The sequence below is a fragment of the Salmo salar genome, chromosome ssa15 (genome assembly GCF_905237065.1).
Source record: "Salmo salar chromosome ssa15, Ssal_v3.1, whole genome shotgun sequence".
Lineage (NCBI taxonomy): Eukaryota > Metazoa > Chordata > Actinopteri > Salmoniformes > Salmonidae > Salmo > Salmo salar.
This window is the reverse complement of record NC_059456.1, coordinates 70,216,221-70,235,453: the sequence shown is the minus strand read 5'-3', so window position 1 is coordinate 70,235,453 and position 19,233 is coordinate 70,216,221. Positions and strand designations below refer to the sequence as shown.

Sequence of the window (19,233 nt, the reverse complement as noted above, 5' to 3'; positions counted from 1 at the left end):
CCTCTCACACCCGAAGCGAGAATCATACCCCTAGACCAACGAGCCACTTGCTAATTTAAATAAGGCATTACTAATAAAAATGACATGTAAAAGCCAATCTGTCTCTTCAGGAAACTTTTTTTATGGATGAAATGACTTTATTTACGTGTCTGACCTTTGTAATAGCGGGTTCATCCAAGATTTGTAGCAGACACCAATCGCACTCGAAGCGAGAATCATACACAGAGAAAAAGGAGCCCATTTCATCTGTTTCTCTTAAATACGATTTCATCTGTTTCTCTTAAATACGGGTAACAGCCAATCCATCTCTACAGGAAACTTTTATTTTACGGATGAGAAGAATGTATTTACGTTTCCAAACTTTAAATAGCGGGTTCATCCAAGACTGTAGCAGACACCAATCGCACTCTAAGCGAGAATCACACACAGAGTAAAAGGAGCCCATTTCAGATGCTTCTCCTAAATTGATCATTCGCTGTGTTTCAGTAAAACAACATTCAGATAATTCTGTTGAAGGTTTTCACTTTCACTGGTCCTTTTTAAAGGGCTCATTTGGGATTTGAACCCAGGACCTCTTGCACCCAAAGCAAGAATCATACCCCTAGACCAACGAGCCACTTTCTAATGTAAATAAGGCATTACTGATAAAAGATGACGGGTAACAGCCAATCTGTCTCTACAGGAAACTTTTTTTTATGGATGAGATGACTTTATTTACGTGTCTGACATTTGTAATAGCAGGTTCATCCAACATTTGTAGCAGACACCAATCGCACTCGAAGCGAGAATCATACACAGAGAAAAAGGAGCCCATTTCATCTGTTTCTCTTAAATACGATTTCATCTGTTTCTTTTAAATACCGGTCACAGCCAATCCATCTCTACAGTAAACTTTTATTTTATGGATGAGAAAAATGTATTTACGTTTCCGAACTTTGAAATAGTGGGTTCATCCAGGATTTGTAGCAGACACCAATCGCACTCTAAGCGAGAATCATACACAGAGTAAAAGGAGCCCATTTCAGATGCATTTTCCTAAATGTAGCATTCGCTGTGTTTCAGTAAATCCACATTAAGATAATTCTGTTGAAGGTTTTCACTTTCACTGGTCCTTTTTATAGGGCTCTTCCGGGATTTGAACCCGGGACCTCTTTCACTTAAAGCGAGAATCATACCCCTAGACCAACGAGCCACTTTCTAATGTAATTAAGGCATTACTGATAAAAGATGACGGGTAACAGCCAATCTGTCTCTACAGGAAACTTTTTTTTATGGATGAGATGACTTTATTTACGTGTCTGACCTTTGTAATAGCAGGTTAATCCAAGATTTGTATCAGACACCAATCGCACTCGAAGCAAGAATCATACACAGAGAAAAAGGAGCCCATTTCAGCTGTTTCTCTTAAATACTGGTCACAGCCAATGTGTCTCTACAGGAAACTTTTTTTTTACGGATGAGAAGACATTATTTACGTTTCTGAACTTTGTAATAGCGGGTTCATCCAAGATTTGTAGCAGACACCAATAGCACTCTAAGTGAGAATCATACACCGAGAAAAAGGAGCCCATTTCAGCTGTTTCTCTTAAATACTGGTAACAGCCAATGGTTCTCTACAGGAACCTTTTTTTTACGGATGAGAAGACATTATTTACCTTTCTGAACTTTGTAATAGCGGGTTCATCCAAGATTTGTAGCAGACACCAATCGCACTCTAAGTGAGAATGATACACAGAGAAAAAGGAGCACATTTCAGCTGCTTCTCTTAAAAAGTGCTTAAATTTAGCATTGGCTGTGTTTCAGTAAAATCACATTTGGAGAATTCTTTTGAAGGTTTTCACTATGACTGGTCCTTTTTAAAGGGCTCGTCCGGGATTTGAAACCGGGACCTCTCACACCCGAAGCGAGAATCATACCCCTAGACCAACGAGCCACTTGCTAATGTAAATAAGGCATTACTAAAAAAACGACAGGTAAAAGCCAATCTGTCTCTTCAGGAAACTTTTTTTTATGGATGAAATGACTTTATTTACGTGTCTGACCTTTGTAATAGCGGGTTCATCCAAGATTTGTAGCAGACACCAATCGCACTCGAAGCGAGAATCATACACAGAGAAAAAGGAGCCCATTTCATCTGTTTCTCTTAAATATGATTTCATCTATTTCTCTTAAATACGGGTAACAGCCAATCCATCTCTACAGGAAACTTTTATTTTACGGATGAGAAGAATTTATTTACGTTTCCGAACTTTGAAATAGCTGCTTCATCCAAGATTTGTAGCAGACACCAATCGCACTCTTAGCGAGAATCATACACAGAGTAAAAAGAGCCCATTTCAGATGCTTCTCCTAAATTTAGCATTCGCTGTGTTTCAGTAAATCCACATTCAGATAATTCTGTTGAAGGTTTTCACTTTCACTGGTCCTTTTTGAAGGGTTCGTCCAGGATTTGAACCCGGGACCTCTTGCACCCAAAGCGAGAAACATACCCCTAGACCAACGAGCCACTTTCTAATGTAAGTAACGCATTACTGATAAAAGATGACGGGTAACAGCCAATTTGTCTCTACAGGTAACTTTTTTTTATGGATGAGATGACTTTATTTACGTGTCTGACCTTTGAAATAGCAGGTTTATCCAAGATTTGTATCAGACACCAATCGCACTCGAAGCAAGAATCATACACAGAGAAAAAGGAGCCCATTTCAGCTGTTTCTCTTAAATACTGGTAACAGCCAATGGTTCTCTACAGGAACCTTTTTTTTACGGATGAGAAGACATTATTTACCTTTCTGAACTTTGTAATAGCGGGTTCATCCAAGATTTGTAGCAGACACCAATCGCACTCTAAGTGAGAATCATACACAGAGAAAAAGGAGCAAATTTCAGCTGCTTCTCTTAAAAAGTGCTTAAATTTAGCATTGTCTGTGTTTCAGTAAAACCAGATATGGACAAATCTTTTGAAGGTTTTCCCTATGATTGGTCCTTTTTAAAGGGCTCGCCGGGGATTTGAACCCGGGACCTCTCACACCCGAAGCAAGAATCATACCCCTAGACCAACGAGCCACTTTCTAATGTAAGTAAGGCATTACTGATAAAAGATGACGGGTAACAGCCAATCTGTCTCTACAGGAAACTTTTTTTATGGATGAGATGACTTTATTCACGTGTCTGACCTTTGTAATAGCAGGTTCATCCAAGATTTGTAGCAGATACCAATCGCACTCGAAGCGAGAATCATACACAGAGAAAAAGGAGCCCATTTCATCTGTTTCTCTTAAATACGATTTCATCTGTTTCTTTTAAATACGGGTAACAGCCAATCCATCTCTACAGTAAACTTTTATTTTGCGGATGAGAAAAATGTATTTACATTATCGAACTTTGTAATAGCGGGTTCATCCAAGATTTGTAGCAGACACCAATCGCACTCTAAGTGAGAATCATACACAGAGAAAAAGGAGCACATTTCAGCTGCTTCTCTTAAAAATTGCTTAAATTTAGCATTGGCTGTGTTTCAGTAAAACCCCATTTGGAGAATTCTTTTGAAGGTTTTCACCATGACTGGTCCTTTTTAAAGGGCTCGTCGGGGATTTGAACCCGGGACCTCTCACACCCGAAGCAAGAATCATACCCCTAGACCAACGAGCCACTTTCTAATGTAAATAAGGCATTACTGATAAAAGATGACGGGTAACAGCCAATCTGTCTCTACAGGAAACTTTTTTTTATGGATGAGATGACTTTATTTACGTGTCTGACATTTGTAATAGCAGGTTCATCCAACATTTGTAGCAGACACCAATCGCACTCGAAGCGAGAATCATACACAGAGAAAAAGGAGCCCATTTCATCTGTTTCTCTTAAATACGATTTCATCTGTTTCTTTTAAATACCGGTCACAGCCAATCCATCTCTACAGTAAACTTTTATTTTACGGATGAGAAAAATGTATTTACGTTTCCGAACTTTGAAATAGTGGGTTCATCCAAGATTTGTAGCAGACACCAATCGCACTCTAAGCGAGAATCATACACAGGGTAAAAGGAGCCCATTTCAGATGCATTTTCCTAAATGTAGCATTCGCTGTGTTTCAGTAAATCCACATTAAGATAATTCTGTTGAAGGTTTTCACTTTCACTGGTCCTTTTTATAGGGCTCTTCCAGGATTTGAACCCGGGACCTCTTTCACCTAAAGCGAGAATCATACCCCTAGACCAACGAGCCACTTTCTAATGTAAGTAAGGCATTACTGATAAAAGATGACGGGTAACAGCCAATCTGTCTCTACAGTAAACTTTATTCGGGTGAGAAACATTTATTTACGTTTCGAACTTTGAAATAGCGGGTTCATCCAAGATTTGTAGCAGACACCAATCGCACAAGCGAGAATCATACACAGAGAAAAAGGTGCCCATTTCATCTGTTTCTCTTAAATACGATTTCATCTATTTCTCTTAAATACGGGTAACAGCCAATCTGTCTCTACAGGAAACTTTTTTTTATGGATGAGATGACTTTATTTACGTGTCTGACCTTTGAAATAGCAGGTTCATCCAAGATTTGTATCAGACACCAATCGCACTCGAAGCAAGAATCATACACAGAGAAAAAGGAGCCCATTTCAGCTGTTTCTCTTAAATACGGGTAACAGCCAATGTGTCTCTACAGGAAACTTTTTTTTACGGATGAGAAGACATTATTTTCGTTTCTGAACTTTGTAATAGCGGGTTCATCCAAGATTTGTAGCAGACACCAATCGCACTCTAAGTGAGAATCATACACAGAGAAAAAGGAGCACATTTCAGCTGCTTCTCTTAAAAAGTGCTTAAATTTAGCATTGGCTGTGTTTCAGTAAAACCCCATTTGGAGAATTCTTTTGAAGGTTTTCACCATGACTGGTCCTTTTTAAAGGGCTCGCCGGGGATTTGAACCCGGGACCTCTCACACCCGAAGCAAGAATCATACACCTAGACCAACGAGCCACTTGCTAATTTAAATAAGGCATTACTAATAAAAACGACATGTAAAAGCCAATCTGTCTCTTCAGGAAACTTTTTTTTATGGATGAAATGACTTTATTTACATGTCTGACCTTTGTAATAGCGGGTTCATCCAACATTTGTAGCAGACACCAATCGCACTCGAAGCGAGAATCATACACAGAGTAAAAGGAGCCCATTTCAGATGCATTTTCCTAAATGTAGCATTCGCTGTGTTTCAGTAAATCCACATTAAGATAATTCTGTTGAAGGTTTTCACTTTCACTGGTCCTTTTTATAGGGCTCTTCCAGGATTTGAACCCGGGACCTCTTTCACCTAAAGCGAGAATCATACCCCTAGACCAACGAGCCACTTTCTAATGTAAGTAAGGCATTACTGATAAAAGATGACGGGTAACAGCCAATCTGTCTCTACAGTAAACTTTTATTTTACGGGTGAGAAACATTTATTTACGTTTCCGAACTTTGAAATAACGGGTTCATCCAAGATTTGTAGCAGACACCAATCGCACTCGAAGCGAGAATCATACACAGAGAAAAAGGTGCCCATTTCATCTGTTTCTCTTAAATACGATTTCATCTATTTCTCTTAAATACGGGTAACAGCCAATCTGTCTCTACAGGAAACTTTTTTTTATGGATGAGATGACTTTATTTACGTGTCTGACCTTTGTAATAGCAGGTTCATCCAAGATTTGTATCAGACACCAATCGCACTCGAAGCAAGAATCATACACAGAGAAAAAGGAGCCCATTTAAGCTGTTTCTCTTAAATACGGGTAACAGCCAATGTGTCTCTACAGGAAACTTTTTTTTACGGATGAGAAGACATTATTTTCGTTTCTGAACTTTGTAATAGCGGGTTCATCCAAGATTTGTAGCAGACACCAATCGCACTCTAAGTGAGAATCATACACAGAGAAAAAGGAGCACATTTCAGCTGCTTCTCTTAAAAAGTGCTTAAATTTAGCATTGGCTGTGTTTCAGTAAAACCCCATTTGGAGAATTCTTTTGAAGGTTTTCACCATGACTGGTCCTTTTTAAAGGGCTCGCCGGGGATTTGAACCCGGGACCTCTCACACCCGAAGCAAGAATCATACACCTAGACCAACGAGCCACTTGCTAATTTAAATAAGGCATTACTAATAAAAACGACATGTAAAAGCCAATCTGTCTCTTCAGGAAACTTTTTTTTATGGATGAAATGACTTTATTTACATGTCTGACCTTTGTAATAGCGGGTTCATCCAACATTTGTAGCAGACACCAATCGCACTCGAAGCGAGAATCATACACAGAGAAAAAGGAGCCCATTTCATCTGTTTCTCTTAAATACGATTTCATCTGTTTCTTTTAAATACGGGTAACAGCCAATCCATCTCTACAGTAAACTTTTATTTTACGGATGAGAAAAATGTATTTACGTTTCCAAACTTTAAATAGCGGGTTCATCCAAGACTGTAGCAGACACCAATCGCACTCTAAGCGAGAATCATACACAGAGTAAAAGGAGCCCATTTCAGATGCTTCTCCTAAATTGATCATTCGCTGTGTTTCAGTAAAACAACATTCAGATAATTCTGTTGGAGGTTTTCACTTTCACTGGTCCTTTTTAAAGGGCTCATTTGGGATTTGAACCCAGGACCTCTTGCACCCAAAGCAAGAATCATACCCCTAGACCAACGAGCCACTTTCTAATGTAAATAAGGCATTACTGATAAAAGATGACGGGTAACAGCCAATCTGTCTCTACAGGAAACTTTTTTTTATGGATGAGATGACTTTATTTACGTGTCTGACATTTGTAATAGCAGGTTCATCCAACATTTGTAGCAGACACCAATCGCACTCGAAGCGAGAATCATACACAGAGAAAAAGGAGCCCATTTCATCTGTTTCTCTTAAATACGATTTCATCTGTTTCTTTTAAATACCGGTCACAGCCAATCCATCTCTACAGTAAACTTTTATTTTATGGATGAGAAGAATGTATTTACGTTTCCGAACTTTGAAATAGTGGGTTCATCCAAGATTTGTAGCAGACACCAATCGCACTCTAAGCGAGAATCATACACAGAGTAAAAGGAGCCCATTTCAGATGCATTTTCCTAAATGTAGCATTCGCTGTGTTTCAGTAAATCCACATTAAGATAATTCTGTTGAAGGTTTTCACTTTCACTGGTCCTTTTTATAGGGCTCTTCCGGGATTTGAACCCGGGACCTCTTTCACTTAAAGCGAGAATCATACCCCTAGACCAACGAGCCACTTTCTAATGTAATTAAGGCATTACTGATAAAAGATGACGGGTAACAGCCAATCTGTCTCTACAGGAAACTTTTTTTTATGGATGAGATGACTTTATTTACGTGTCTGACCTTTGTAATAGCAGGTTAATCCAAGATTTGTATCAGACACCAATCGCACTCGAAGCAAGAATCATACACAGAGAAAAAGGAGCCCATTTCAGCTGTTTCTCTTAAATACTGGTCACAGCCAATGTGTCTCTACAGGAAACTTTTTTTTTACGGATGAGAAGACATTATTTACGTTTCTGAACTTTGTAATAGCGGGTTCATCCAAGATTTGTAGCAGACACCAATAGCACTCTAAGTGAGAATCATACACCGAGAAAAAGGAGCACATTTCAGCTGCTTCTCTTAAAAAGTGCTTAAATTTAGCATTATCTGTGTTTCAGTAAAACCAGACTTGGAGAAGTCTTTTGAAGGTTTTCCCTATGATTGGTCCTTTTTAAAGGGCTCGTCCGGGATTTGAACCCGGGACCTCTCACACCCGAAGCGAGAATCATACCCCTAGACCAATGAGCCACTTGCTAATGTACATAAGGCATTACTAATAAAAACGACAAGTAAAAGCCAATCTGTCTCTTCAGGAAACTTTTGCTTATGGATGAAATGACTTTATTTACGTGTCTGACCTTTGTAATAGCCGGTTCATCCAAGATTTGTAGCAGACACCAATCGCACTCGAAGTGAGAATCATACACAGAGAAAAAGGAGCCCATTTCAGCTGTTTCTCTTAAATACGGGTAACAGCCAATGTGTCTCTACAGGAAACTTTTTTTTTACGGATGAGAAGACATTATTTACGTTTCTGAACTTTGTAATAGCGGGTTCATCCAAGATTTGTAGCAGACACCAATCGCACTCGAAGCGAGAATCATACACAGAGAAAAAGGAGCCCATTTCATCTGTTTCTCTTAAATACGATTTCATCTATTTCTCTTAAATACGGGTAACAGCCAATCCATCTGTACAGGAAACTTTTATTTTGCGGATGAGAAGAACTTATTTACGTTTCTGAACTTTGAAATAGCGGGTTCATCCAAGATTTCTAGCAGACACCAATCGCACTCTAAGCGAGAATCATACACAGAGTAGAAGGAGCCCATTTCAGATGCTTCTCCTAAATTTAGCATTCGCTGTGTTTCAGTAAATCCACATTCAGATAATTCTGTTGAAGGTTTTCTCTTTCACTGGTCCTTTTTAAAGGGCTCGTCCGAGGTTTGAACCGGGGACCTCTTGCACCAAAAGCAAGAATCATACCCCTAGACCAACGAGCCACTTTCTAATGTAAGTAAGGCATTACTGATAAAAGATGACAGGTAACAGCCAATCTGTCTCTACAGGAAACTTTTTTTTATGGATGAGATGACTTTATTTACGTTTCTGACCTTTGTAATAGCAGGTTCATCCAAGATTTATATCAGACACCAATCGCACTCGAAGCAAGAATCATACACAGAGAAAAAGGAGCCCATTTCATCTGTTTCTCTTAAATACGATTTCATCTGTTTCTTTTAAATACGGGTAACAGCCAATCCATCTCTACAGTAAACTTTTATTTTACGGATGAGAAACATTTATTTACGTTTCCGAACTTTGAAATAGCGGGTTCATCCAAGATTTGTAGCAGACACCAATCGCACTCGAAGCGAGAATCATACACAGAGAAAAAGGAGCCCATTTCATCTGTTTCTCTTAAATACGATTTCATCTATTTCTCTTAAATACGGGTAACAGCCAATCTGTCTCTACAGGAAACTTTTTTTTATGGTTGAGATGACTTTATTTACGTGTCTGACCTTTGTAATAGCAGGTTCATCCAAGATTTGTATCAGACACCAATCGCACTCGAAGCAAGAATCATACACAGAGAAAAAGGAGCCCATTTCAGCTGTTTCTCTTAAATACGCGTAACAGCCAATGTGTCTCTACAGGAAACTTTTTTTTTACGGATGAGAAGACATTATTTACGTTTCTGAACTTTGTAATAGCGGGTTCATCCAAGATTTGCAGCAGACACCAATCGCACTCGAAGCGAGAATCATACACAGAGAAAAAGGAGCACATTTCATCTGTTTCTCTTAAATACGATTTCATCTATTTCTCTTAAATACGGGTAACAGCCAATCTGTCTCTACAGGAAACTTTTTTTTATGGATGAGATGACTTCATTTACGTGTCTGACCTTTGTAATAGCAGGTTAATCCAAGATTTGTATCAGACACCAATCGCACTCGAAGCAAGAATCATACACAGAGAAAAAGGAGCCCATTTCAGCTGTTTCTCTTAAATACGGGTAACAGCCAATGTGTCTCTACAGGAAACTTTTTTTTTATGGATGAGAAGACATTATTTACGTTTCTGAACTTTGTAATAGCGGGTTCATCCAAGATTTGTAGCAGACACCAATGGCACTCTAAGTGAGAATCATACACAGAGAAAAAGGAGCACATTTCAGCTGCTTCTCTTAAAAAGTGCTTAAATTTAGCATTATCTGTGTTTCAGTAAAACCAGATTTGGAGAAGTCTTTTGAAGGTTTTCCCTATGATTGGTCCTTTTTAAAGGGCTCGCCCGGGATTTGAACCCGGGACCTCTCACACCCGAAGCGAGAATCATACCCCTAGACCAACTTGCTAATGTACATAAGGCATTACTAATAAAAATGACAAGTAAAAGCCAATCTGTCTCTTCAGGAAACTTTTTCTTATGGATGAAATGACTTTATTTACGTGTCTGACCTTTGTAATAGCGGGTTCATCCAAGATTTGTAGCAGACACCAATCGCACTCGAAGCGAGAATCATACACAGAGAAAAAGGAGCCCATTTCATCTGTTTCTCTTAAATACGATTTCATCTATTTCTCTTAAATACGGGTAACAGCCAATCCATCTCTACAGGAAACTTTTATTTTGCGGATGAGAAGAACTTATTTACGTTTCCGAACTTTGAAATAGCGGGTTCATCCAAGTTTTCTAGCAGACACCAATCGCACTCTAAGCGAGAATCATACACAGAGTAGAAGGAGCCCATTTCAGATGCTTCTCCTAAATTTAGCATTCGCTGTGTTTCAGTAAATCCACATTCAGATAATTCTGTTGAAGGTTTTCTCTTTCACTGGTCCTTTTTAAAGGGCTCGTCCAAGATTTGAAGCGGGGACCTCTTGCACCCAAAGCAAGAATCATACCCATAGACCAACGAGCCACTTTCTAATGTAAGTAAGGCATTACTGATAAAAGATGACAGGTAACAGCCAATCTGTCTCTACAGGAAACTTTTTTTTATGGATGAGATGACTTTATTTACGTGTCTGATCTTTGTAATAGCAGGTTCATCCAAGATTTATATCAGACACCAATCGCACTCGAAGCAAGAATCATACACAGAGAAAAAGGAGCCCATTTCATCTGTTTCTCTTAAATACGATTTCATCTGTTTCTTTTAAATACGGGTAACAGCCAATCCATCTCTACAGTAAACTTTTATTTTACGGATGAGAAACATTTATTTACGATTCCGAACTTTGAAATAGCGGGTTCATCCAAGATTTGTAGCAGACACCAATCGCACTCGAAGCGAGAATCATACACAGAGAAAATGGAGCCCATTTCATCTGTTTCTCTTAAATACGATTTCATCTATTTCTCTTAAATACGGGTAACAGCCAATCTGTCTCTACAGGAAACTTTTTTTTATGGATGAGATGACTTTATTTACGTGTCTGACCTTTGTAATAGCAGGTTCATCCAAGATTTGTATCAGACACCAATCGCACTCGAAGCAAGAATCATACACAGAGAAAAAGGAGCCCATTTCAGCTGTTTCTCTTAAATACGGGTCACAGCCAATGTGTCTCTACAGGAAACTTTTTTTTTATGGATGAGAAGACATTATTTACGTTTCTGAACTTTGTAATAGCGGGTTCATCCAAGATTTGTAGCAGACACCAATCGCACTCTAAGTGATCATACACAGAGAAAAAGGAGCACATTTCAGCTGCTTCTCTTAAAAAGTGCTTGAATTTAGCATTGTCTGTGTTTCAGTAAAACCAGATTTGGAGAGCTTTGAAGTCTTTCACTATGATTGGTCCTTTTTGAAGGGCTCGTCCGGGATTTGAACCCGGGACCTATCACACACGAAGCGAGAATCATACCCCTAGACCAACGAGCCACTTGCTAATGTACGTAAGGCATTACTAATAAAAACGACAGGTAAAAGCCAATCTGTCTCTTCAGGAAACTTTTTTTTATGGATGAAATGCCTTTATTTACGTGTCTGACCTTTGTAATAGCGGGTTCATCCAAGATTTGTAGCAGACACCAACCGCACTCGAAGCGAGAATCATACACAGAGAAAAAGGAGCCCATTTCATCTGTTTCTCTAAAATACGATTTCATCTATTTCTCTTAAATAAGGGTAACAGCCAATCCATCTCTACAGGAAACTTGTATTTTGCGGATGAGAAGAATTTATTTACGTTTCCGAACTTTGAAATAGCGGGTTCATCCAAGATTTGTAGCAGACACCAATCGCACTCTAAGCGAGAATCATACACAGAGTAGAAGGAGCCCATTTCAGATGCTTCTCCTAAATTTAGCAGTCGCTGTGTTTCAGTAAATCCACATTCAGATAATTCTGTTGAAGGTTTTCTCTTTCACTGGTCCTTTTTAAAGGGCTCGTCCGGGATTTGGACCCGGGACCTCTCACGCCCGAAGCGAGAATCATACCCCTAGACCAACGAGCCACTTGCTAATTTAAATAAGGCATTACTAATAAAAACGACAGGTAAAAGCCAATCTGTCTCTACAGGAAACTTTTATTTATGGATGAGATGACTTTATTTACGTGTCTGACCTTTGTAATAGCAGGTTCATCCAAGATTTGTATCAGACACCAATCGCACTCGAAGCAAGAATCATACACAGAGAAAAAGGAGCCCATTTCATCTGTTTCTCTTAAATACGATTTCATCTGTTTCTCTTAAATACGGGTAACAGCCAATCTGTCTCTACAGGAAACTTTTTTTTATGGATGAGATGAATTTATTTACGTGTCTGACCTTTGTAATAGCAGGTTCATCCAAGATTTGTATCAGACACCAATAGCACTCGAAGCAAGAATCATACATAGAGATAAAGGAGCACATTTCAGCTGCTTCTCTTAAAAAGTGGTTGAATTTAGCATTGGCTGTGTTTCAGTAAAACCGCATTTGGAGAATTCTTTTGAAGGTTTTCACTATGATTGGTCCTTTTTAAAGGCCTCGTCCGGGATTTGAACCCGGGACCTCTCACACCCGAAGCGAGAATCATACCCCTAGACCAACGAGCCACTTGCTAATGTAAATAAGGCATTACTAATAAAAACGACAGGTAAAAAGCCAATCTGTCTCTTCAGGAAACTTTTATTTATGGATGAAATGACTTTATTTACATGTCTGACCTTTGTAATAGCGGGTTCATCCAACATTTGTAGCACACACCAATCGCACTCGAAGCAAGAATCATACACAGAGAAAAAGGAGCCCATTTCAGCTGTTTCTGTTAAATACGGGTAACAGCCAATGAGTCTCTACAGGAAACTTTTTTTTACGGATGAGAAGACATTATTTACGTTTCTGAACTTTGTAATAGCGGGTTCATCCAAGATTTGTAGCAGACACCAATCGCACTCTAAGTGAGAATCATACACAGAGAAAAAGGAGCACATTTCACCTGCTTCTCCTAAAAAGGCTTCTAGCATTGGCTGTGTTTCAGTAAAACCGCATTTGGAGAATTCTTTTGAAGGTTTTCACTATAATGGTCCTTTTTAAAGGGCTCGTCCTGGATTTGAACCCAGGACCTCTCACACCCGAAGCGAGAATCATACCCCTAGACCAACGAGCCACTTGCTAATTTAAATAAGGCATTACTAATAAAAACGACAGGTAAAAAGCCAATCTGTCTCTACAGGAAACTTTTATTTATGGATGAGATGACTTTATTTACGTGTCTGACCTTTGTAATAGCAGGTTCATCCAAGATTTGTATCAGACACCAATCGCACTCGAAGCAAGAATCATACACAGAGAAAAAGGAGCCCATTTCATCTGTTTCTCTTAAATACGATTTCATCTATTTCTCTTAAATACGTGTAACAGCCAATCTGTCTCTACAGGAAACTTTTTTTTATGGATGAGATGACTTTATTTACGTGTCTGACCTTTGTAAATAGCAGGTTCATCCAAGATTTGTATCAGACACCAATCGCACTCGAAGCAAGAATCATACACAGAGAAAAAGGAGCCCATTTCAGCTGTTTCTCTTAAATACGTGTAACAGCCAATGTGTCTCTACAGGAAACTTTTTTTTTATGGATGAGAAGACATTATTTACGTTTCTGAACTTTGTAATAGCGGGTTGATCCAAGATTTGTAGCAGACACCAATGGCACTCTAAGTGAGAATCATACACAGAGAAAAAGGAGCACATTTTACCTGCTTCTCTTAAAAAGTGCTTGAATATAGCATTGGCTGTGTTTCAGTAAAACCGCATTTGGAGAATTCTTTTGAAGGTTTTCACTATAATGGTCCTTTTTAAAGGGCTCATCCGGGATTTGAACCCAGGATCTCTCACACCCGAAGCGAGAATCATACACAGAGTAAAAGGAGCCCATTTCAGATGCTTCTCCTAAATTTAACATTCGCTGTGTGTCAGTAAATCCACATTCAGATAATTCTGTTGAAGGTTTTCACTTTCACTGGTCGTTTTTAAAGGGCTAGTCCGGGACTTGAACCCAGAACCTCTTTCACCCAAAGCGAGAATCATACCCCTAGACCAAGGATCCACTTTCTAATGTAAATAAGGCATTACTAATAAAAACGACAGGTAAAAGCCAATCTGTCTCTTCAGGAAACTTTTTTTTATGGATGAAATGACTTTATTTACGTGTCTGACCTTTGTAATAGCGGGCTTCATCCAAGATTTGTAGCAGACACCAATCGCACTCGAAGCGAGAATCATACACAGAGAAAAAGGAGCCCATTTCATCTGTTTCTCTTAAATACGATTTCATCTGTTTCTTTTAAATACGGGTAACAGCCAATCCATCTCTACAAGAAACTTTTATTTTACGGATGAGAAAAATGTATTTACGTTTCCGAACTTTGAAATAGCGGGTTCATCCAAGATTTGTAGCAGACACCAATCGCACTCTAAGCGAGAATCATACACAGAGAAAAAGGAGCCCATTTCATCTGTTTCTCTTAAATACCATTTCATCTATTTCTCTTAAATACGGGTAACAGCCAATCCATCTCTACAGGAAACTTTTATTTTACGGATGAGGAGAATTTATTTACGGTTCCGAACTTTGAAATAGCGGGTTCATCCAAGATTTGTAGCAGACACCAATCGCACTCTAAGCGAGAATCATACACAGAGTAAAAGTAGCCTATTTCAGATGCTTCTCCTAAATTTGGCATTCGCTGTGTTTCAGTAAATCCACATTCAGATAATTCTGTTGAAGGTTTTCACTTTCACTGGTCCTTTTTAAAGGGCTTGTCCGGGATTTGAACCCAGGACCTCTGGCACCCAAAGCAAGAATCATACCCCTAGACCAACGAGCCACTTTCTAATGTACGTAAGGCATTACTGATAAAAGATGACGGGTAACAGCCAATCTGTCTCTACAGGAAACAGTTTTTTATGGATGAGATGACTTTATTTACGTGTCTGACCTTTGTAATAGCAGGTTCATCCAAGATTTGTATCAGACACCAATCGCACTCGAAGCAAGAATCATACACAGAGATAAAGGAGCCCATTTCAGCTGTTTCTCTTAAATACGGGTAACAGCCAATGTGTCTCTTCAGGAAACTTTTTTTTTTACGGATGAGAAGACATTATTTACGTTTCTGAACTTTGTAATAGCGGGTTCATCCAAGATTTGTAGCAGACACCAATCGCACTCGAAGCGAGAATCATACACAGAGAAAAAGGAGCCCATTTCATCTGTTTCTCTTAAATACGATTTCATCTGTTTCTTTTAAATACGGGTAACAGCCAATTCATCTCTACAGGAAACTTTTATTTTACGGATGAGAAGAATTTATTTACGTTTCCGAACTTTGAAATAGCGGGTTCATCCAAGATTTGTAGCAGACACCAATCGTACTCGAAGCGAGAATCATACACAGAGAAAAAGGAGCCCATTTCATCTGTTTCTCTTAAATACCATTTCATCTATTTCTCTTAAATACGGGTAACAGCCAATCCATCTCTATAGGAAACTTTTATTTTACGGATGAGAAGAATTTATTTACGTTTCCGAACTTTGAAATAGCGGCTTCATCCAAGATTTGTAGCAAACACCAATCGCACTCTAAGCGAGAATCATACACAGAGTAAAAGGAGCCCATTTCAGATGCTTCTCCTAAATTTAGCATTCGCTGTGTGTCAGTAAATCCACATTCAGATAATTCTGTTGAAGGTTTTCACTTTCACTGGTCGTTTTTAAGGGGCTAGTCCGGGACTTGAACCCAGAACCTCTTTCACCCAAAGCGAGAATCATACCCCTAGACCAAGGATCCACTTTCTAATGTAAATAAGGCATTACTAATAAAAACGACCGGTAAAAGCCAATCTGTCTCTTCAGGAAACTTTTTTTTATGGATGAGATGACTTTATTTACGTGTCTGACCTTTGTAATAGCAGGTTCATCCAAGATTTGTGTCAGACACCAATCGTACTCGAAGCAAGAATCATACACAGAGAAAAAGGCGCCCATTTCATCTGTTTCTCTTAAATACGATTTCATCTATTTCTCTTAAATACGGGTAACAGCCAATCTGTCTCTACATGAAACTTTTTTTTTATGGATGAGAGGACTTTATTTACGTGTCTGACCTTTGTAATAGCAGGTTCATCCAAGATTTGTATCAGACACCAATCGCACTCGAAGCAAGACTCATACACAGAGATAAAGGAGCCCATTTCAGCTGTTTCTCTTAAATACGGGTTACAGCCAATGTGTCTCTACAGGAAACTTTTTTTTTATGGATGAGAAGACATTATTTACGTTTCTGAACTTTGTAATAGCGGGTTCATCCAAGATTTGTAGCAGACACCAATGGCACTCTAAGTGAGAATCATACACAGAGAAAAAGGAGCACATTTCAGCTGGTTCTCTTAAAAAGTGCTTGAATTTAGCATTGTCTGTGTTTCAGTAAAACCACATTTGGAGAGTTCTTTTGAAGGTTTTCACTATGATTGGTCCTTTTTGAAGTGCTCGTCCGGGATTTGAACCCGGGACCTCTCACACCCGAAGCAAGAATCATATCCGTAGACCAACGAGCCACTTGCTAATGTAAGTAAGGCATTACTAATAAAAACGACAGGTAAAAGCCAATCTGTCTCTTCAGGAAACTTTTTTTATGGATGAAATGACTTTATTTACGTGTCTGACCTTTGTAATAGCGGGTTCATCCAAGATTTGTAGCAGACACCAATCGCACTCGAAGCGAGAATCATACACAGAGAAAAAGGAGCCCATTTCATCTGTTTCTCTTAAATACCATTTCATCTATTTCTCTTAAATACGGGTAACAGCCAATCCATCTCTACAGGAAACTTTTATTTTACGGATGAGAAGAATTTATTTACGTTTCCGAACTTTGAAATAGCGGCTTCATCCAAGATTTGTAGCAAACACCAATCGCACTCTAAGCGAGAATCATACACAGAGTAAAAGGAGCCCATTTCAGATGCTTCTCCTAAATTTAGCATTCGCTGCGTGTCAGTAAATCCACATTCAGATAATTCTGTTGAAGGTTTTCACTTTCACTGGTAGTTTTTAAAGGGCTAGTCCGGGACTTGAACCCAGAACCTCTTTCACCCAAAGCGAGAATCATACCCCTAGACCAAGGTTCCACTTTCTAATGTAAATAAGGCATTACTAACAAAACGACAGGTAAAAGCCAATCTGTCTCTTCAGGAAACTTTTTTTTATGGATTAAATGACTTTATTTACGTGTCTGACCTTTGTAATAGCGGGTTCATCCAAGATTTGTAGCAGACACCAATCGCACTCGAAGCGAGAATCATACACAGAGAAAAAGGAGCCCATTTCATCTGTTTCTCTTAAATACGATTTCATCTGTTTCTTTTAAATACGGGTAACAGCCAATCCAACTCTACAAGAAACTTTTATTTTACGGATGAGAAAAATGTATACGTCGATTTTTAAACTTTCCGAACTTTGAAATAGCGGGTTCATCCAAGATTTGTAGCAGACACCAATCGCACTCTAAGCGAGAATCATACACAGAGAAAAAGGAGCCCATTTCATCTGTTTCTCTTAAATACCATTTCATCTATTTCTCTTAAATACGGGTAACAGCCAATCCATCTCTACAGGAAACTTTTATTTTACGGATGAGGAGAATTTATTTACGGTTCCGAACTTTGAAATAGCGGGTTCATCCAAGATTTGTAGCAGACACCAATCGCACTCTAAGCGAGAATCATACACAGAGTAAAATTAGCCCATTTCAGATGCTTCTCCTAAATTTGGCATTCGCTGTGTTTCAGTAAATCCACATTCAGATAATTCTGTTGAAGGTTTTCACTTTCACTGGTCCTTTTTAAAGGGCTCGTCCAGGATTTGAATCCAGGACCTCTGGCACCCAAAGCAAGAATCATACCCCTAGACCAACGAGCCACTTTCTAATGTACGTAAGGCATTACTGATAAAAGATGTCGGGTAACAGCCAATCTGTCTCTACAGGAAACTGTTTTTTATGGATGAGATGACTTTATTTACGTGTCTGACCTTTGTAATAGCAGGTTCATCCAAGATTTGTATCAGACACCAATCGCACTCGAAGCAAGAATCATACACAGAGATAAAGGAGCCCATTTCAGCTGTTTCTCTTAAATACGGGTAACAGCCAATGTGTCTCTTCAGGAAACTTTTTTTTTACGGATGAGAAGACATTATTTACGTTTCTGAACTTTGTAATAGCGGGTTACTCCAAGATTTGTAGCAGACACCAATCACACTCTAAGTGAGAATCATACACATAGAAAAAGGAGCACATTTCAGCTGCTTCTCTTAAAAAGTGCTTGAATTTAGCATTGGCTGTGTTTCAGTAAAACCACATTTGGAGAATTCTTTTGAAGGTTTTCACTATGATTGGTCCTTTTTAAAGGGCTCGTCCGGGATTTGAACCCGGGACCTCTCACACCCGAAGCGAGAATCATACCCCTAGACCAACGAGCCGCTTGCTAATTTAAATAAGGCATTACTAATAAAAACGACAGGTAAAAGCCAATCTGTCTCTTCAGGAAACTTTTATTTATGGATGAAATGACTTTATTTACATGTCTGACCTTTGTAATAGCGGGTTCATCCAACATTTGTAGCACACACCAATCGCACTCGAAGCGAGAATCATACACAGAGAAAAAGGAGCACATTTCATCATTTTCTCTTAAATAAGATTTCATCTGTTTCTTTTAAATACGGGTAACAGCCAATCCATCTCTACAGGAAACTTTTATTTTATGGATGAGAAGAATTTATTTACGTTTCCGAACTTTGAAATAGCGGGTTCATCCAAGATTTGTAGCAGACACCAATCGCACTCTAAGCGAGAATCATACACAGAGTAAAAGGAGCCCATTTCAGATGCTTCTCCTAAATTTGGCATTCGCTGTGTTTCAGTAAAGCCACATTTGGAGAATTCTGTTGAAGGTTTTCACTTTCACTGGTCCTTTTTAAAGGGCTCGTATAGGATTTGAACCCGGGCCCTCTTGCAACCAAAGCAAGAATCATACCCCTAGACCAACGAGCCACTTTCTAATGTAAATAAGGCATTACTGATAAATGATGACGGGTAACAGCCAATCTGTCTCTACAGGAAACTTTTTTTTATGGATAAGATGACTTTAT

The 19,233-nt window shown here is 38.9% G+C and overlaps 8 non-coding genes across 8 annotated transcripts; all 8 read right to left on the bottom strand.

Moving 5' to 3' along the window:
- Positions 1 to 544: 544 nt before the first annotated feature.
- Positions 545 to 616, bottom strand: trnap-ugg (transfer RNA proline (anticodon UGG)). The gene has a single exon. It is a non-coding gene; the product is annotated as a tRNA-Pro (tRNA).
- A 1,245-nt stretch (positions 617 to 1,861) lies between these two features.
- Positions 1,862 to 1,933, bottom strand: trnap-cgg (transfer RNA proline (anticodon CGG)). The gene has a single exon. It is a non-coding gene; the product is annotated as a tRNA-Pro (tRNA).
- Positions 1,934 to 6,620: 4,687 nt separating this feature from the next.
- On the bottom strand, positions 6,621 to 6,692 carry trnap-ugg (transfer RNA proline (anticodon UGG)). The gene has a single exon. It is a non-coding gene; the product is annotated as a tRNA-Pro (tRNA).
- A 1,065-nt stretch (positions 6,693 to 7,757) lies between these two features.
- On the bottom strand, positions 7,758 to 7,829 carry trnap-cgg (transfer RNA proline (anticodon CGG)). The gene has a single exon. It is a non-coding gene; the product is annotated as a tRNA-Pro (tRNA).
- A 3,574-nt stretch (positions 7,830 to 11,403) lies between these two features.
- On the bottom strand, positions 11,404 to 11,475 carry trnat-cgu (transfer RNA threonine (anticodon CGU)). The gene has a single exon. It is a non-coding gene; the product is annotated as a tRNA-Thr (tRNA).
- Positions 11,476 to 11,977: 502 nt separating this feature from the next.
- Positions 11,978 to 12,049, bottom strand: trnap-cgg (transfer RNA proline (anticodon CGG)). The gene has a single exon. It is a non-coding gene; the product is annotated as a tRNA-Pro (tRNA).
- Positions 12,050 to 12,560: 511 nt separating this feature from the next.
- On the bottom strand, positions 12,561 to 12,633 carry trnap-cgg (transfer RNA proline (anticodon CGG)). The gene has a single exon. It is a non-coding gene; the product is annotated as a tRNA-Pro (tRNA).
- Positions 12,634 to 18,489: 5,856 nt separating this feature from the next.
- trnap-cgg (transfer RNA proline (anticodon CGG)) lies at positions 18,490 to 18,561 on the bottom strand. Its single transcript has one exon. It is a non-coding gene; the product is annotated as a tRNA-Pro (tRNA).
- Positions 18,562 to 19,233: the final 672 nt, after the last annotated feature.